The 17,496-nt window shown below is 38.4% G+C and overlaps 1 protein-coding gene across 2 annotated transcripts in view; it reads right to left on the bottom strand.

The window, feature by feature from the left end:
* The window catches only part of LRP1B (LDL receptor related protein 1B), a 1,782,191-nt gene that overhangs the window by 546,612 nt on the left and 1,218,083 nt on the right, over positions 1-17,496 (bottom strand). The gene's annotated exons all lie outside the window — the stretch shown is intronic.

The raw sequence follows: 17,496 nt of genomic DNA, 5'->3' as shown, positions 1-17,496 counted from the left end.
GGGCCAACCAGGCTGACTGGGAGGGCAGTTGGGGGTGACCAGGCCAGCAGGGGGGCAGCTGGGGGCAAACAGGCTGGTGGGGGGAACAGTTAGGGGCAAGCAGGCTGACAGAGAGGGGCAGTTGGGGGCAACCAGGCCAGCGGCGGGGGGAGGGAGGGGCAGTTAGGGTCGATCAGGCCGGCAGGCAGAGGAGGTTAAGGGTGATCAGGCTGGTAGGGGGGGCAGTTAGGGGTGATCAGGTAGGCAGGCAGCTGACCAGTTAGGAGCCAGATGTCCTGGATTGTGAGAGGGATGTCCAACTGCCAGTTTAGGCCTGATGGCCAGAATCGGGCCTAAACTGGCAGTCAGACAGACCTCGAGGTGTCCCAGATTGGAGAGGGTGCAGGATGGGCTGAGGGGACCCCCCCATGCACAAATTTCAATCACCAGGCCTCTAGTTTATATATAATTATTAGAGGCCCGGTGCATGAAAATTCATGCACTGGAGAGGGGGTCCCTCAGCTCGGCCTGCCCCCTCTCACAGTCCGGGAGCACTCAGGGGTGGGACGCGACCCGGTGATCAGGACAAGGTGACACTCCATCACACTTCTGCTGCTGCCACTGCTGGCAGTGCAAGCCTCGGCTGGCCCTGGTTACCTGAGCCTCGGGCAGCCCTGGGCAGCTGGGCAGCCACCATCCAAGGCTTGCCTGTGCCCCGGGCCAGCCCTGGGAAGCTGGGAGGCTGAGAGGACTGGGGGACTCTGGAGGCAGGTGTTGCCCCATGCTTGCCACCCCAGCGGGGCTGAAGGGAATGGGTATCACCATCTTTGAGTGCGTGGCAGTCAATTAGCATATTCCCTCCTTATTGCCTGTGGGTGCTGCCATCTTTGAGGGTGTGGCAGTCAATTAGCATATTCTCTCCTTATTGGCTGTGGGCTTTGCCATCTTTGAGGGCAGGGCAGTCAATTAGCATATTTCCTCCTTATTGCCTGTTGGCGCTGCCATATTTGAGAGGGTGTGAGGGTCAATTAGCATATTTCCTCTTTATTAGATAGGATTAAAATGATACTGTAGAAATGTTTATTGACCTAGAAGTGATATTTATGACAAATTAAAAATGAAAGAAAGTTTATGTATGATTTTTTAAATGTCATAAATTTTAACCTTCCTAAATAGAAAAGCTTTATACCACATTTCTTCATATCTTCAAATGTTACTATTTTTGCCTATTTAAAATAATTTACTGTATTAGCATTCACATTATATAACTTCAACTTTGATTTCAATTAATTTAAATCATATTTACTGTATGTCTCTTGAACACTTTTGTTTCTTTTAATACTGTATGAGAATTAACAAACTGGCATTTCATTCTGGTTTAAACATACTACATATTATAAAGTTTCCATATTTTTAAAATGCCGCAATTGGCTGTTTTATCTTGGATAATTTACTGTTCTGTCTTTATTACTAAAATATGAATGTCCTTTTTGTAGTTACTATCCAACTCTTGACACTGCCAAATAATACTGTAAGATTACTGATTAGAAATATATGAGTGGGTATGAATATAAATATATTACTAGGAAAAGGTAAAGAATAAATGCTGTCACAAATAAATAATTTTTGGTGCTCTCATTTGCCATGTTCCTGTCTTTCCCAAATAATTTAATATGATATATCTATTCACTTGAAAATAAAAACATGTAAAACATACACATTATAGCACATTTCAGCGGGGCGGAAGTTGCCCATTTAAGTAATGAGTTACCAAAGTATTATGTCATTGCAACTCAATACATTCAATTGAATTGGATGGGACATCTGCCAGCAAGCATACTCTTGAATCAGAAAATGAAAACAAAATTGTTGTTCATAAAATGAGCACCATCTTATAATCCTTTATTTTATTTTTAATATTTTTTATTGGTTTAAGAGAGAGAAACATCGATCGATTGCCTCCCATGCACAGCCTGATCCCAAACCAAACCCACAACCTGGGCATGTGCCCTGACCAGGAATTGAACCAGTGATCTTTCTGTGACTCGGACAAAGCTCAACCACATGGGCCAGTGCATAATTTTTTATAGCTGATTAAATAATAAATGTCATGGTTGAAATTTAAATCATAAAATAAATGAAAATGCATGTGCCTACATAAAGAAATTCAGAATTATATTCCTAATTTGATCACTTTATTGTGCCCTAATTTTCATACCTGGAAATCCACTAAATAATGAACAAATCATCATATAATGTTCCTAAATAAGGAACATATCTCTGAGATTGCAAATACATACAGTTCTCATTCTATTCAGAATTTAAGGAAAAATGGTCATCTTATTGGTATAAAAGTCTTTTTTTTTTTTTTTTTTTTTTTTTAAGAAGAAAGAGTAGTATCATCTGGAGATGTGATTTTTGTCATTCTACAGAAGTATTCCCCAACTTTGATTAGATTTACCACAATCCCTATGGAAAATAAGGATGGCATGATATAATGAGTGCCTAGATTTAATTTGCATGGAAATGATTTGAAGGTATATTAGCTATTAAAAACAACAATAACAAAAAAAAATGTTTCAAAGGAACAGTGGAGATAAATTTTCAAATAATACAATATAGTTAAATAATTTTGCAAATTTATTGACAGTACTAGAGGCCAGGTGCACAAAAAATCTGTGGGGTGAGTCCTTCAGCCTGGCCTGCGCCTTATCGCAGTCCAGGAGTCCTTAGAGAATGTCCGACTGCCAGCTTACAGTAGGACATCTCCTGCCTGAGCCCGGCTTCTGGCTGGGTGGTGCTCCCCCTGTGGGAACGCACTGACCACCAGGGGGAAGCTCCTGCATTGAGTGTCTGCCCCCTGGTGGTCAGTGTGCATCACAGCGACCAGTTGTTCTGCTGTTTGCTCCATTTGCATACTAGCATTTTATTATATAGGACTAGAGGCCCGGTACACAAAATTCATGCACGGGGGGGGGGGGGGGGGGAGGTGTCCCCTTGCAACCTCTCCAAGCTGGGAACCCAGGACTGCTGGGTCCCAACCACTCGCTTGCCTGCCTGCCTGATTGCCCCTAACTGCTTCTGCCTGTCAGCCTGATCCCCCCCTAACCACTCCCCTGCCAGCTTAATCGACGCCTAACTGCTCCCCTGCCGGCCCGATTGCCCCTAACTGTCCTCCCCTGCTGGCCTGGCTGCCCCTAACTGTCCTCCCCTGCTGGCCTGGTCCCCCCAATTGCCCTCCCCTGCAGGCCTGGTCACCCCCAACTGCCCTCCCCTGTAGGCCTGCCCCCCCCCAACTTCCCTCCCCTGCAGGCCTGGTCACCCCTAACTGTCCTCCCTGCAGGCCTGGTCCCTCTCAACTGCCCTGCCTGGCAGGCCTGGTTCTTCCCAACTGCCCTTCCCTGCTGGCCTGATTGCCCACAACTGCCCTTCCCCTGCCAGCCAACTTGTGGTGGCCATCTTGTGTCCACATGGGGGTGGCCATCTTTGACCACATGGGGGCGGCCATCTTGTGTGTTGGTCAATTTGCATATTACCTGTTTATTACATAGGATATGTTGTGGCTACTTTTTATAACAATTCAGCTTTTATGTATTCTACTATCCATATAGAAATATTCTGATATACAATATATTCCAACTAAGGAGTCTTCAATATTTTTGCTGCCATCAAAAGCAATACTGGTGATTATGAGGTCAAATTCATCCTTTAAAAAACTAAAAATTTTCTTCTGAGTTGAAATCTTAGCAGTTCTTACCATTCTAAAGTATTATTTGTATCTTAGTATTGAACTATAGAGTCCTCTTGTGAGGGTTTCTGAGTCACCTACCTGTCCTTCTAAAGCTCATGACTTCTTTTAGGCAAAGCTCTTATCTCTATTCTAAGATAACAGAATCATTTTCCTCCCACACATAATCTCATTAAGAGTCAATTCAGTGCAAAGTAATCTTATCACTGGCCTTCTGAGTACTGTCCATCTTTGATACATCTATATCAAGAGTTACATAGAACAATTATACTTATAATTTAAAAAGCTAAACCATTAGTATTTTATCAAAGGTGCACATGATTTATAGTGGCTTCTCTTTTCCCATAATGTACAAGATATTCCTTAAATAGTTAGAGTTTCAATTGGAGTACTGTTAATTAAAATTAAATTGATATAGACATTTATTTTAACTTTGTAATACTTAATTTCCTCCCACAGTATATAAGACTATGCTGATACTGATTATGAAAGGGAAAACAAGAGAGATTTAAATATATTGAGGCCGTTACAATTTTTTTAAAATTTACCTATAGATAGCCCCAGAAATACTGTATGATCAGATATCATCCATCCATGTCAAATCTGAGTTGAAGAAAATTGCCAAATAGTTAAAAGGGCTCAAGTCTGATTAACTTCAATTTAAATGAATAATGTTCACCAGATCATGACATATCAACTTATGTGTTACAGTCCAACCTGAGATAATACCTACAGTATATGGGCAGACTTCTGACATGACCTCCCCAGTTCTCTTGATTCATTTTTAAGCTCTTATTAAAATGCTGCTATAATTATATTAACTCAAAAATTGATAATAAATCTAAAGCTTAGTATGTTTTTTCACTCTAAATATTTCACTATTTCTTCTGTTTAAATGAAAGGAGAGCCATGGGGCAAGCCTATATAATAAAAGCCTAATATGCAAATTGTCCCCTTGATTGGGAGTTCAACCAGGGGTGGGCCTGGCCAGTCAACCGCCCATGGCCCCTCCCCCTGGCTGGCCCCACCCCAGCTAGCAGCAGCAGGCAGCTGGGGAAGGGAGGCCCCGGCCAGCAGCCAGCAGCTGCTAGGGACCCTACCCATGCATGAATTTCATGCACTGGGCCTCTAGTATAAAATAATTATGTCTCTACTAAAAAAAAGTTATGCATTTCCAAAATTTGTTCTTTTTTTTTAGTGCCATAAACATGAACAATATAATTTTTTTCTTAGAAATGATTCCAGAAAAGTTAACCTTTAGCAGTTTACAAAGGGAAAATAATCACTATTTAATTCTTTTAAATATGGTAAAGCTAAGATGACTTAATTATCCTATTTATGTTAATGAGACCATTCTCTGATCACTAATTATAATCTGGTTAAAAAATAGTGCTATGATGCACTTTGGAATTGTAGTATTTATCCATTCTGTTTGGTGATTAGCATTAAGAAGTGCAACATATTGGAACATATTGCAATTTAAGGTGACAAAAATTGCTGGAATAGTATTGCATGTAGTCCTTCAGAGATTTCTCCTAGTACTTGTAATGTAAATTTTGATGGGCTATTAGTTTTCATTAATGGTGGTTTGAATACTTAGTGAAGACACCATGTGCTATACTTTCTGCTGGGCAAATTGCCTGGATATATTTCATATATTACTGTTACTTTAATGAATAGTGTTAATGGCAATTGCAAGACTGATGGCTTAGAAAATTTATGTGGATATATTTGAAGTTCACTGAACTAAGTGGCATTGGTCAGTATACACTAAAAAGTAACATCCTTTTTTGAACAATATAATTTGAAAGCAGAATTACTTAAATATATAGCATAATTATAGTGCATTTAAAATAAACTGGTTCATACATATCAAATTACATGTAAATGTAATGCATGTATAACAGTAGTAAAATCACTGGATCTTTTACTAAAAAATGGTTGTAAACGTAATTTTTAAGAAAATAGGGTATCATTTGAATCTTTTTAAATGATATATTATTTGCTTTACTTACATTTTGTTAAGTGAACATGCTCATATAATTCAGGTATAAATACAACTATAATAATTACACAACTACCTAATATAATTTCACCGATGATCATTTATCTAATAATATTAACATTTTTAAATCTTTGAAAAATATAGCAATTGGCTTAATTTTTCTAATTTCTTTTAGAGACTCTTCATTTTAAAAAATTATTCTCAAGCATTATTTTCCATGGTTCATGAATGCTTTCTATTGAGTAATGTTTTATGAATATATTATCTGGTCTCTAGAGATCATTATCTCAAAAATAGTAAATCTTAAAAAAAAAAAACTAAGTTAATTTTTCTAAGTCTAGGTAATTTTAACTTGTGTAATAAAATTCCATATACATATAAATCATTCAAGTTTTTAATTTTAGAACATTTGAAGTTAAGACAAGAAAACTAGAAATTATTCAAAGTTAATTTTGTTCTGACTATAACTAGTATTTTCTTCATATGGCTGATTTTATGCTTTAATATTTGTATAAACATTAACCATAATAGCTTGAAGTAATCATATTTATCAGAATTTCTTTTATTTTTTATTAAAATGCATAATCATTAATAGTAACATTGTATATAATACAGTGGAAAGAAAGCAGAAATAATTTCATCATCATTAGTAATTTCATACACATGAAGGCTAAAAGCTTCCCGTTACAGAATTACTGCAGATTACTACTTTTAGCTCATATGCATAAATTAACTATGTATTCTATTTTAGTAGATACATTAATGGCTGCAGTGACACCCCATTAAACATCAGGTATTTTTTATTTATTTATTTTTTTATTTTTTATTTTTTTAATATATTTTATTGATATTTTACAGAGAGGAAGGGAGAGGGATAGAGAGCTAGAAACATCGATGAGAGAGAAGCATCGATCAGCTGCCTCCTGCACACCCCCCACTGGGGATGTGCCCGCAACCAAGGTACATGCCCTTGACCGGAATCGAACCTGGGACCCTTGAGTCCGCAGGCCGACGCTCTATCCACTGAGCCAAACCGGTTTCGGCAGATCAGGTATTTTTTAAATGTAGTAAAAGTTTCATGGAGGGGGAAAGTAGGTTAGATGGCCATATGCTCCCCTTTCAAAAGCAAAAGTGTTTAAAAATATGGTCAAATAGTAAATTTGCAATTTCATTTTCTCTTCCTTATAAGCTCTGTCTTCCTTATATGTTCTCCCCCCAGATACCTGAACAACTCAGTCCCTCACTTCAAAATTTTGCTTATCATTTCTCAGAGAAAATCGCCAAGGCCTGCTCCTTCTCAACCCACCTCTGCACTCCCTATTCCTTTGCCCTGGTTGAATTTTCTCCCTTAGTACCTTGCACTTGCACCACCTGACAAACTTTATTTCACTTATTTGCTTATACACTGTTCCTGGGCCCCCCCTCCCCCACCCCAGGGAATATCAGCACCTAATGACAGTGAATTGTTATGCCCTGCTAGATTCTAGCACCTAAATAATGCCTGCATTATAATTGGGACAGATAAGAATATTATATGGGCCTGGATGGTGTCACTCAGTTGGTTGGAGCCTTGTCCCTTACACCAAAAAGGTGCTGGGTTCAACTCCCAGTCAGGACACATGCCCGGATTGTGATTGTGGGTTTGATCCCCAGAGGCAACTGATCAATGCCTCTGCTTCTCTCTCTCTCTCTCTCTCTCTCTCTCTCTCTCTCTCTCTCTCTCCTCTCCCTCCCTCCTTCCTTCCCTTTCTTTATTAAAAAGTATTATCTTTATTATTTGATACAGTATATAAGTATAGAATAAGTGTAAGCATAAGATGCCAATCCTGACCATTTTTCATTAAATTGTATTTCAGAAAAAAAACACAAACATAAAAGATATGTATCTTCCTTCCATTCTCTGCCACTGGATCTTTCTCTTCAAGGCAATTCCTACCACCAGCTTTTATAAATGCCACGTTCACTTTTACTTTTTTAAGGATTTCTATTTTAGCCAAAATTTGTGATGATAGCTCTACAGTCACAATATCAGGCTTCATACAGTTAGTTGATTGGCCTCTGAGGGTCAACAGGAATCTTTTTGGTACAGTGCAGTTTTCTCCAGCTTACCACTATTAACATTTTGGGCCAAAGAGTTCCTTGTTATTAGGGAGATGATGCTGTGTCTTATAGGATATTTACCAGTCTCCCTATTTTGTCCACTAGAATGAGTAGTAACCCTTTCTACCCAGCACTGTGACTCTAAAATGGAGTGAGCCTAAGCCAGCACTCAGACATCCCCCGAGGGCTCCCAGACTGTGAGAGGGTGCAGGCCAGGCTGAGGACCCTCCCCCCAAGTGCACGAACTTCATGCACCGGGCCTCTAGTATATAATAAAAATTAAAGCAGCATGTACTAGGCTATTTGAACCTACCTATTTTCAACTAAAATATATTTTGGGTTATTGTTCAAATCAGTATATAGATTTACCCCATTTTAATAGCTACATAAAATTTTATTTTACATATCTATATATATATATATATAAAAGGCTAAGCGACCAGCCGACCGGCCGACCGGCCAGTAGGTATGACATGCACTGACCACCAGGGAGCACATGCAGGAGCTGCTGAGCTGCCATGACTTGGCAGCAGCAGTTCTTGGGTGATGCACCCCAGAACCAGAGAGGAGGGAGCTCGGGAGCTCTCACACTCTGGGACCCCTCGGGGGATGTCGAAGAGCCACTTTCGGCCCAATCCCCGCAGGCCAGGCCAATGGACCCCACCTGCTGGAGGGACTCCGCAGATGCCCTTCAAACTGCAGCGCCACCCCAGGTGCAGCCAGCTGGGGAGGGACCACGGGAGGTTGGCTCCAGGGCATCCAGCCCATCTAGCCCAGTCCTGCCCCACTAGCCACCTTCTAATTAATTTCCTTTCAAAGAATCATGATTTAGAAAGCTTGCTACACCATTTATTAACTGTTTAACCTGAGCAATTAATTCAGGCTGGCTGGACCTCAGCTGGAACCTCTGAAATAAGTAATGTTAATGGTTCCTCTCTCAGGGGATTGAAGTGAGAAATGCATGAGTTAAGATTTGTAAATTAAACACTAGAATGCTTTATTTATTTAGACTATCAATTATTATCATTATTATTATTATTAAAGACAATAATGCTGTTAGGCCCAGCTGTGAGAGACTAACTTTAAGAGCTTAAAACATTCAAAACACCATAGTTTTTCTTTAGTTTTGGAACTCTTTCACTTGCTTATGTTTATGGATACAGTTTTCTTCTTCTTCCAATAATCTGTTTAGTTCCTTTGAGAGCAAACACAATCCAAAACAACCTTTCTTTCCTTGCACATCTATGTACATATGTACATACAACATGTGCCAGAAATGTTTGCCTATATTATATACATTTATCTTGTTATTCATTTTCTTTCATTTTTAATTCAAATTATTATATGTTAAAGCAACTTCTTTTCATATTTATTTCAACACATACAGTCATCCCTCAACATCCATGGCGTGGATTGATTCCAGGACACCCCCAAGGATACTCAATTCTGCAGATGCTCAAGTTCCTTATATAAAACTAGAGGCCCGGTGCATGACATTGGTGCACTGGGTGGGGGAGGGGTCCCTCAGCCTGCGCCCTCTTGCAGTCTGGGACCCCTTGGGGATGTCTGCCTGCCACAGAGGTGGGAGAGGCTCTCATCACGGCTGCTGCGCTCAGCAGCCGTGAGCCTGGCTTCTGGCTGAGTGGCGCTCCCCCTGTGGGAGCGCACTGACCACCAGGGGGCAGCTCCTGCATTGAGTGACTGCCCCCTGGTGGTCAGTGAGCATCATAGCCATTGGCCTTTCCATCGTTCGGTCAATTTGCATATTAGGGTTTTATTATATAGGATGCTGTAGATTTCCATATAAACTATATTTGCATGTATGCTACTACAGGGTATACATACACATCACTTCATTCATGTGGATTTAGTGGTGTGCTCAACTCTTGGCAAGTTCAACGAGCTCAAGGTTTGTTTTTTGGAACTTTCTAGGATTTTTTTTCCTCGAACCTGTAGTTAACTGAATCTGTGGATGTGAAACCCACAGATATGGAGAACCTACTATCTTTAAATTTAGGGTTGTAACCATTCTGTATAAACATGTTCCTGATCTTACTGAAAATATAATTTGATTGTTGTGGCAGATGATTTTCTGCACGGATGGCCATTGTTTTATTTATTCATACATTCTACTCCTACTTATTGAAATGTATTCAGTGTAAGCACCTTGCTGTGTGTCATGAATGATGCATATATGAATAAAATGTGGTCCCAAATTATGAAGTGAGACATGTTCACAATCATTAAAGGAAAAAACAGACAACATTCTACTGCATTAGGAAAATACAAAAGAAAGTTCATAGGAGGAATAAAAAATCTCTAAATCAAACTGAGGTAAAGTTGAAGTAGGCCTTGAAGGGTGGTATTTCACCTATTAGGGTAGCTAATAAATATAAAAAGCAGTCAAGAAAGAAAAATAGAGACAAATAGAAATAAGCAGGCATGGCTCACTCTCCCTCCTAGGAGCTGCCAGAGCCTGTCCCTTTTCCTTTTCCCTCCCTGGGCCCTCCTCCCCCACAAAAAAGAAAGAAAGAAGCAGGTATGATCAGAGAGAGGGGAACAATTTGCCTGGATTTGCACCTGACTGACTGACGTGGGGGTAGAGGAGGATTAAATGAAAATAGTTATGACAGGAAAGGCTCTTCTGGGCAGTGAAAACAGCACTTAACTTTAATCAACATCTTTAAACTTGAATCTCAGACGACTGGGTTTTAACAAATCTCATTGACCCTAAGGTGTAACTACGAATGCTGTGACATACAACTTTTGTTGAATGAAAAGGAAGACAAAATGAGCATTTCAGAGTAAGTTGTGAGTGCTATCCCAGCTCTAAAATACTAGAGCTGAGTAGGGGGTGCTACAGCAGGTCAGAACATGGCAGGGCCTGATAGTTTGGAAACTGGAGATACAGAGCATGAACAGACGTAAGGGGTTGTTGCATTAACCCATACAAAATGTCCAGTACTACCTAAGGAGACAGTGAAAGGAAACAAAACAACAAATCCAAGGGGAGAGCTCTCAGATTATAAAGGGAAAACTGGCAATCGAAGGAACGGAAACTACGTTTCAGCCCCTTTTCACATTCAGAGGGAGAGATATATTTAGTAAGCTTTGATTTTAAAAAGCAAACAAAAACCCTGAACTTGGCAACAAATAAAGTGGACTTGCATTGCATAGAACAGAGAGAATGACTCCATAAGGTACACTATTGAAGTCAAGAACTTTGAAGTTATCAGACCCGCTGCATGGGCATAAGAAGAGTAGGGTATAGGATCCTTTCAGACTAGATTTCAGAGTGAATCTGCAAGTGCTCAGTCTAAGGATCTTAACAAGACTAAATGCCCCAGACTCACACCCTCACCCCATCATTAATAATGCTCTGTACATGTCAGGACAATTGGCCATAATAATTTATCTTAGGAAGTAGGACAAGGACTTTTGATGATTTCTGCATGCCAATTTTATGGGCTGTCTATTGTACACATATTTTTCAAATTTCTATTACTTTTAATATGTATATATTTGAAGGTTCATAACAAGTATACAAATTGAGTGCTAGAGATGGTTTACTTTTAATAAATCCTAACTTTAGTCACTATACCACATAATATTTTGCTGAAGTGAATACAGATACAGATTTTAAAAAGCATATAACTGAGAAATTAGCTGAGAGAGCTTAAGTGTTACCATAAGTAAAGAATACTTTGTGGCCTTTAGATTGGAGTTCCTTTGAGTCAGCAGAGAGCCTAGGCAATTTTAAGAGCTTTCTTGTAGAAACTCCAGTAGAAACATTAGAAACATTTAATCCCCAACAATATTAACACTATATCCTGTATCTTTTTTTTTTTTTTAATCCTCATCTGAGGATATTTTTCCATTAATTTTTAGAGAGAGTGGGAAGGGGAGAGACAGAGAGAGAGAAACATCAATGTGAGAGACACACATCGATTGGTTGCCTCCTACATGAGCCCAGACCAGGGCCTGGGGCCGGGCCACCAGGGAGGGGCCTGCAACCGAGGTAGATGCCCTTGACCAGAATTGAACCCAGTACCCTTCAGTTCGCGGGCTGATGCTCTATCCCTGAACCGAACCAGCTAGGGCTCCATTGATTTTTTCAGACAGAGTGGAAGGGAGGGGGACAGACAGAGAGAGAGAAAAACATCAATGTGAGAGAGACACATTGATTGGTTACCTCCCACACATGCCCCAACCGGTTTGAAATCAAACTTGAAACAGAGGTACTTGCCCTTGACCAGAATTGAACCCAGGATGCTTCAGTCCTTGGGCCAATGCTCCAACAAATGAGCCAAACCAGGTAGGGCAAAACTATATCCATTCTTGAGCAAATAAATATGACCTTCACTTGCATATTCAGTTGGTTCTGGAAGCATTTTAATCTGACAGCCTTGGCTTTCCTAGGGCAAACTATCCATGTGCTAGACTCTCCATAGGAACTATAATGATTATTTCAAATTTGTGAAGTGAGCCTATGAAAAGTAGGAGCAAATGTCCTTACGGGTTAGTATTATTAAAGTTTTTCAAGGGCTCCCTAAAGGGCAAATTATTGTTTTGTTAACACTGATTTAAAACAAGTGTGGGCATAACTAAATCAAGGGAAGTTAACTCATTATAGGTTTGAGTTTATATCTGAGAGGAGACTAAAAATGCTCATAGAATATGCCTTTTTTTATTTTTTGATAGACTCTAACAGTAGACAAAATTCAATATCCTTCTAATATTTACACATTAAACTTATTATGGCAAATTGCTACTTAAAACAAATCAATAGTATAATATATTTAAACTGCAATTAATAAGAAATAAATTCAGCGGAGAGCGTAACTATTCATTGAAAATGCATAATTAAATAATATTTTTTGGCCTTACCCATAATTCAAAGTTTCTTTTATTTTAAAAAGAATTTAGCCAATTTTTTCAAGTGATTCAAAGATTAGATGGATATTGGATATAGCTACTTAGATATTTATAAAAAGTATCAATCCATTCTAAAGACAAGAAATTTAAGCAACTCTATGTTGTAAACATTCACCAAACTCCTAATTAAATGTCAAAATTGAGTAACTTTGCTAAACTTCTAAAACAGATTAATATGAACTCTGATTAGCATAACTTCACAAGTGAACTTTATTTTTATTGACAATTTTTGTCTCTCCTATATTGCTTCAACTCAGAGGATGGTTTATTTTAAACTATTTCCTGCACCGTTGAGTCAAACATTAGTGATAAAATCATACAAGGTTTTTAGGACTTTGTAACTCATTTGGTCACGAATAGAAAGCTAAGGCTAGTAATAGAAAACTAAGGCCTAGTAATTGTACCAGAACCATAGCTGGTTAATGAATAGTAGAAACCTAAAGTATACTTGTTTAATTGATAAAAGTGATAAATGTAGTAATATTTAAAGCTTACATTTAATTCTAAAAGTCTATGTTTTAATCATACAATGAAGACTATATGTACATGATTCAGATATCATGGTAAAAGTAATTTCTCAAGATAACTTAGTCCCATAAAAGTACAACAATAAAAGTAGATGTATAATTGAATTTCAATGAGAGTAACTGTGTATGCAATGGATTAGCAGGGAACAATGAATAAACATCTCATAAGATGTGCATGTAGTATAGAGCTTTAAATTTAAGCTTGTGCCCTTTATAGTGCTCTGGACTCAAACCCTTTTGCTCTAGCGAAACTTGACAAATTATTACATGACTCATTTTAATGTACTATGTCAAGATCACTTATGATAAATAAGATACCAACCATTAAATTCACCAATGAGAGGTATTTTCTATAAAGACATACATATTACTTCAAGTTTGCTTGAATAATCCCCTTACTCTCACTTCTATTTTAAATCAATGATCCATTTGCCCCCATAAAAAAAAAACAGATAAGTCATCATCCTACAATTTCCTGAATTGCATCTTAATTTTCTCCAAATACCAATAAACCTATTTCTGCCAGTACATTTGTTTTATTTGTATATTTTCTCTCAGCTCCATGAATTGATTTTCAAACTTTCTCTTCAGTGTGAATACAATATATACAGTCTGCTCTCAAACTGCATATGCTAAATATAATACATAAATAACCCACAAGCCCTAATTTTAGTCAATAGTTTTAACCTTCTCCTCCTCACAAAGGCACCTAAAATTGAATGGCAACTTGATTAATTTGTATTTAACTCACTGTCTCCTGCAGATATTAATGATCAGGAAAATACCAGTGTTATTAAAAAGATGAATAAAAGCAAACAAATAAACTATATTTGAAAACTAGGTAATCAATAATTAAGTATAACATAGCTGCCTATACATTATCTTATAGCATAAGCCACTTGAAAATCATATAAGAAAAATGTTTTAGTGTATCATTATTTCATGAACCTGAAGTATATTTATAAAAAAAATTCCTTAAAAAAAGGAGTTGCTAAATACTGAGGAAAAAAATTTAAGGTAAGTAAGTAATAGATAAAATTTTACAGCTACAAGCTATTGTATTTAAAAGCAAAAACTACTGTATTTGCTAACTCTCACAGTTGGAAAAAGACAATGGACAGGGTCATTTTTTTTTAAAGTGAGGAATAGTTTAATGTTCAAAGTTACAACCTAGTCGGCTTATATCTAATAACTGGAAATATGTCTTAGTTTAGGCTACTATAACAAAAATGCCAAAAAAATTTCATGGCCTACACCACAGAAAGGGTTTCTCACAGTTCTGGTGTCTGAAAGTCAAAGATCATGATGCCATTACTTCCGTGCTCTATCCTCACATTGCGTAGAGAGAGAGGCTAACATTCTGGCCTCTTCTTAGAAGGACACTAATCCATGTGGGTTCTACAATCACAATCTAATAGACTTCCAAATGCCCACACCTCCACATGCCTTCAGGGCTTCGGCATATAATTCAGGAGAACACAAACATCAGTCCACAGCAAAAGGCGTCAAGAGTCCTTGTCAACTGCCATTGGACACAATGTGCAAATCAACCCTGATAAAGTAAACTCTGTTCCTTGACACAATGGAGAAAAGGTAAAGCACAGACGGTACTGCATTTGAAGCATGTCACCTTCCACACTTCCATCTGTGCCTGCTGGCTGGGTGTGGGGAGCATTCAAGAAAGGAGCAGTGGCCCCTGATAGCATTTCAGTCCTGGAGAGAGCTGCCCCTCCAGTCATCCCCTATAGTTAGACTATTCAGTTCCTCTCCATGTGTCCCTGGCACTTCTAGTGCTGCTGTCTCCTAGCTAGAGTCTAAGGTTGGTATTCATGAGAGAGTGAGTCTATGCTCAGGCCCTTTAAGAGGACCCCTGTGTCTATAGCAGCCCTCAGTGTCACCTGGATTGAATCCTTGCTGATTTTCACAGCCAGATGTTGGGGTACTCATCCTCTCTGCACTCTTGCTCTGGGCTAGGGAGCCTAGGGTGGAGCTGGGACCCCTTGCTCCTCAGGGATATCTGTAGCTGAGACATCCCTCCCAATTCCTAACCACCACACATGGGTATGGGACCAGACCATTTGTGTCTCTGCCCTTCCAACCAGCCTCAATATGGTTTCTTCTTTATATCCTTAGTTATCTGAGTTTTGTTCAGCTAGTCTTTCAGTGGTTCTCAAGGGTAGTTGTTCTATATTTTAGTTGTAATTTTAATATGGTCATTGGAGGATATGAGCCCAGTGTTTATCTACTCTACCATCTTGACCAGGAAGAATTAACATAATTAAAATATCCATACTACCCAAAGCAATCTATAGAGTCAACACAATTCCTATAGATATACCAAAGACAATTTTTTTTTTCACAGAACTACAACAGATAATCCTAAACTTTATATGGAACCACAAAAGGCCCTGAAGAGCCCAAGCAATCTTTAGAAAGAACAAAGTTGGAGGTATCATGCTACTTGATAACCAAATTATACTACAAGACTATAGTAATCAAAACAGCATTCTAGTGGCATGAAAACAGACATATAGATCAACAGAACAGAATAGAGAGCCCAGCAATAAATTCACACCTATATGGTCAATTAATGACAAAGGAGGCAAGAATATACAATGGAGTAAAGACAGTCTCTTTAATATATAGTTTTGGGAAAATTGGGCACATAGAAGCAAAAATATAAAACTAGACCACTTTTTTTACATCCTATACAAGAATAAAGTCAAATTGGATTAAAGACTTAAATGGAAGACCCCAAACCATAAAATTCCTAGAAAAAAAACACAAACATAGACAGTAAACTCTCTGGCATTGCTCTTAGTAATATAGTAATATTTTGGTAATTCTCAAATATATAAACTTTTCATTATTATATTTGTTATGGTGTAATTGTTTTAGGAAACCAGGAACTGTACCCATGTAAGACAGTTAACTTAATTGATAAATGGTGGGTTGTTCTGACTGCTCCAGCAGCTGGCTGTTCTCCATCATTTTCCCTCTCATTAGACCTCCCTATTCCTTGAAGCACAATAATACTAAAGTTAGGCAATTTATAACCCTATAATGGCCTCAAAGTGTTCAAGAGAAGGGAAGAGTCACACATAATTAAATCAAAAGCTAGAATGACTAAGCTTGGTGAAAAAGGCATGTAGAATGCCTAGACAGGCCAAAAGCTCCATGTTTTGGACCAAACAGCCAAGTTGTGAATGCAAAGGAAAAGTTCTTGGAGAAAACAAAAAGTGCTTCTGTTTTAGTGAACATACAAATGGTAAGAAAGTGAAGCTGTCTTGTTGCTGAACTCACTCCTGGTGAAGATGCTGTGAAGGTTGTCGAAATGATAAACAAAGGATTTAGAATATCATGGGAACTTAGGTGATAAAGCAGTGGCAGTTGGTAAAGCAGTTTGAGAGAATTAACTCCAATTGTGAATGCTCTACCATGGGTAAAATGCTATCAAACAGCATTGCATGCTACGGAGAAATTACTATGACGAGAAGAGTCAATTGATGTAACAAACTTCATTGTAGCCCTATTTTTAGAAATTGCTACAGCCACCAGGACCTTCAGCAACCACTACTCTTACCGGTTGTCAGCTATTGACATTGAGGCAAGACCTTGCACCAATCACAACTCTTGATGAACTCAGATGATGGCTAGCCTTTTTAGAAATAATGTATTTTTTAAAATTTAGGTATATACATTGCTGTTCTAGACATGATACTATTACACACTTAATAGACTATAGTATAGTGCAAATATAACTTTAGTATGCATTGAGAAACCCCCAAAAAATTAGTGTGACTCACTATCTAGCAATATTTGCTTTATTGTGGTGGTTTGGAACCCATCCTGCAATATCTCTGAGGTATGCCTGTATAGAAAAGAATTTTTGCTGGAGAATAATTTCTATCATTGTTCAATGGACCCTGTGGCCTTGTCTCTTGAATTATCTGCATGGATCAAGCTATCCTTTATAAGTAGAGATAAGCCACATTTGTTATTGTGACAAATACACAAGGCCCTTACACGTTAAAACACTTCAGTAGAACATAAAAAATAATCATAAAATAAAACAATTCATAGTAATCCAAGAATCAATAATAGTAAAGTCCCTGATCTGTATAATGTTACAAGTTTGTTCGCTAATGTTAAGAAAAGAAGAAGAAGGGGAAAAAAAACCCTCACAGAGATGTGCAATTTAA

The sequence above is a fragment of the Plecotus auritus genome, assembly GCF_963455305.1.
Source record: "Plecotus auritus genome assembly, chromosome: 5".
NCBI classification, from domain to species: Eukaryota; Metazoa; Chordata; class Mammalia; order Chiroptera; family Vespertilionidae; genus Plecotus; species Plecotus auritus.
The sequence above is the reverse complement of the archived record's forward strand: the minus strand, read 5'-3'. Positions and strand labels throughout refer to the sequence as shown.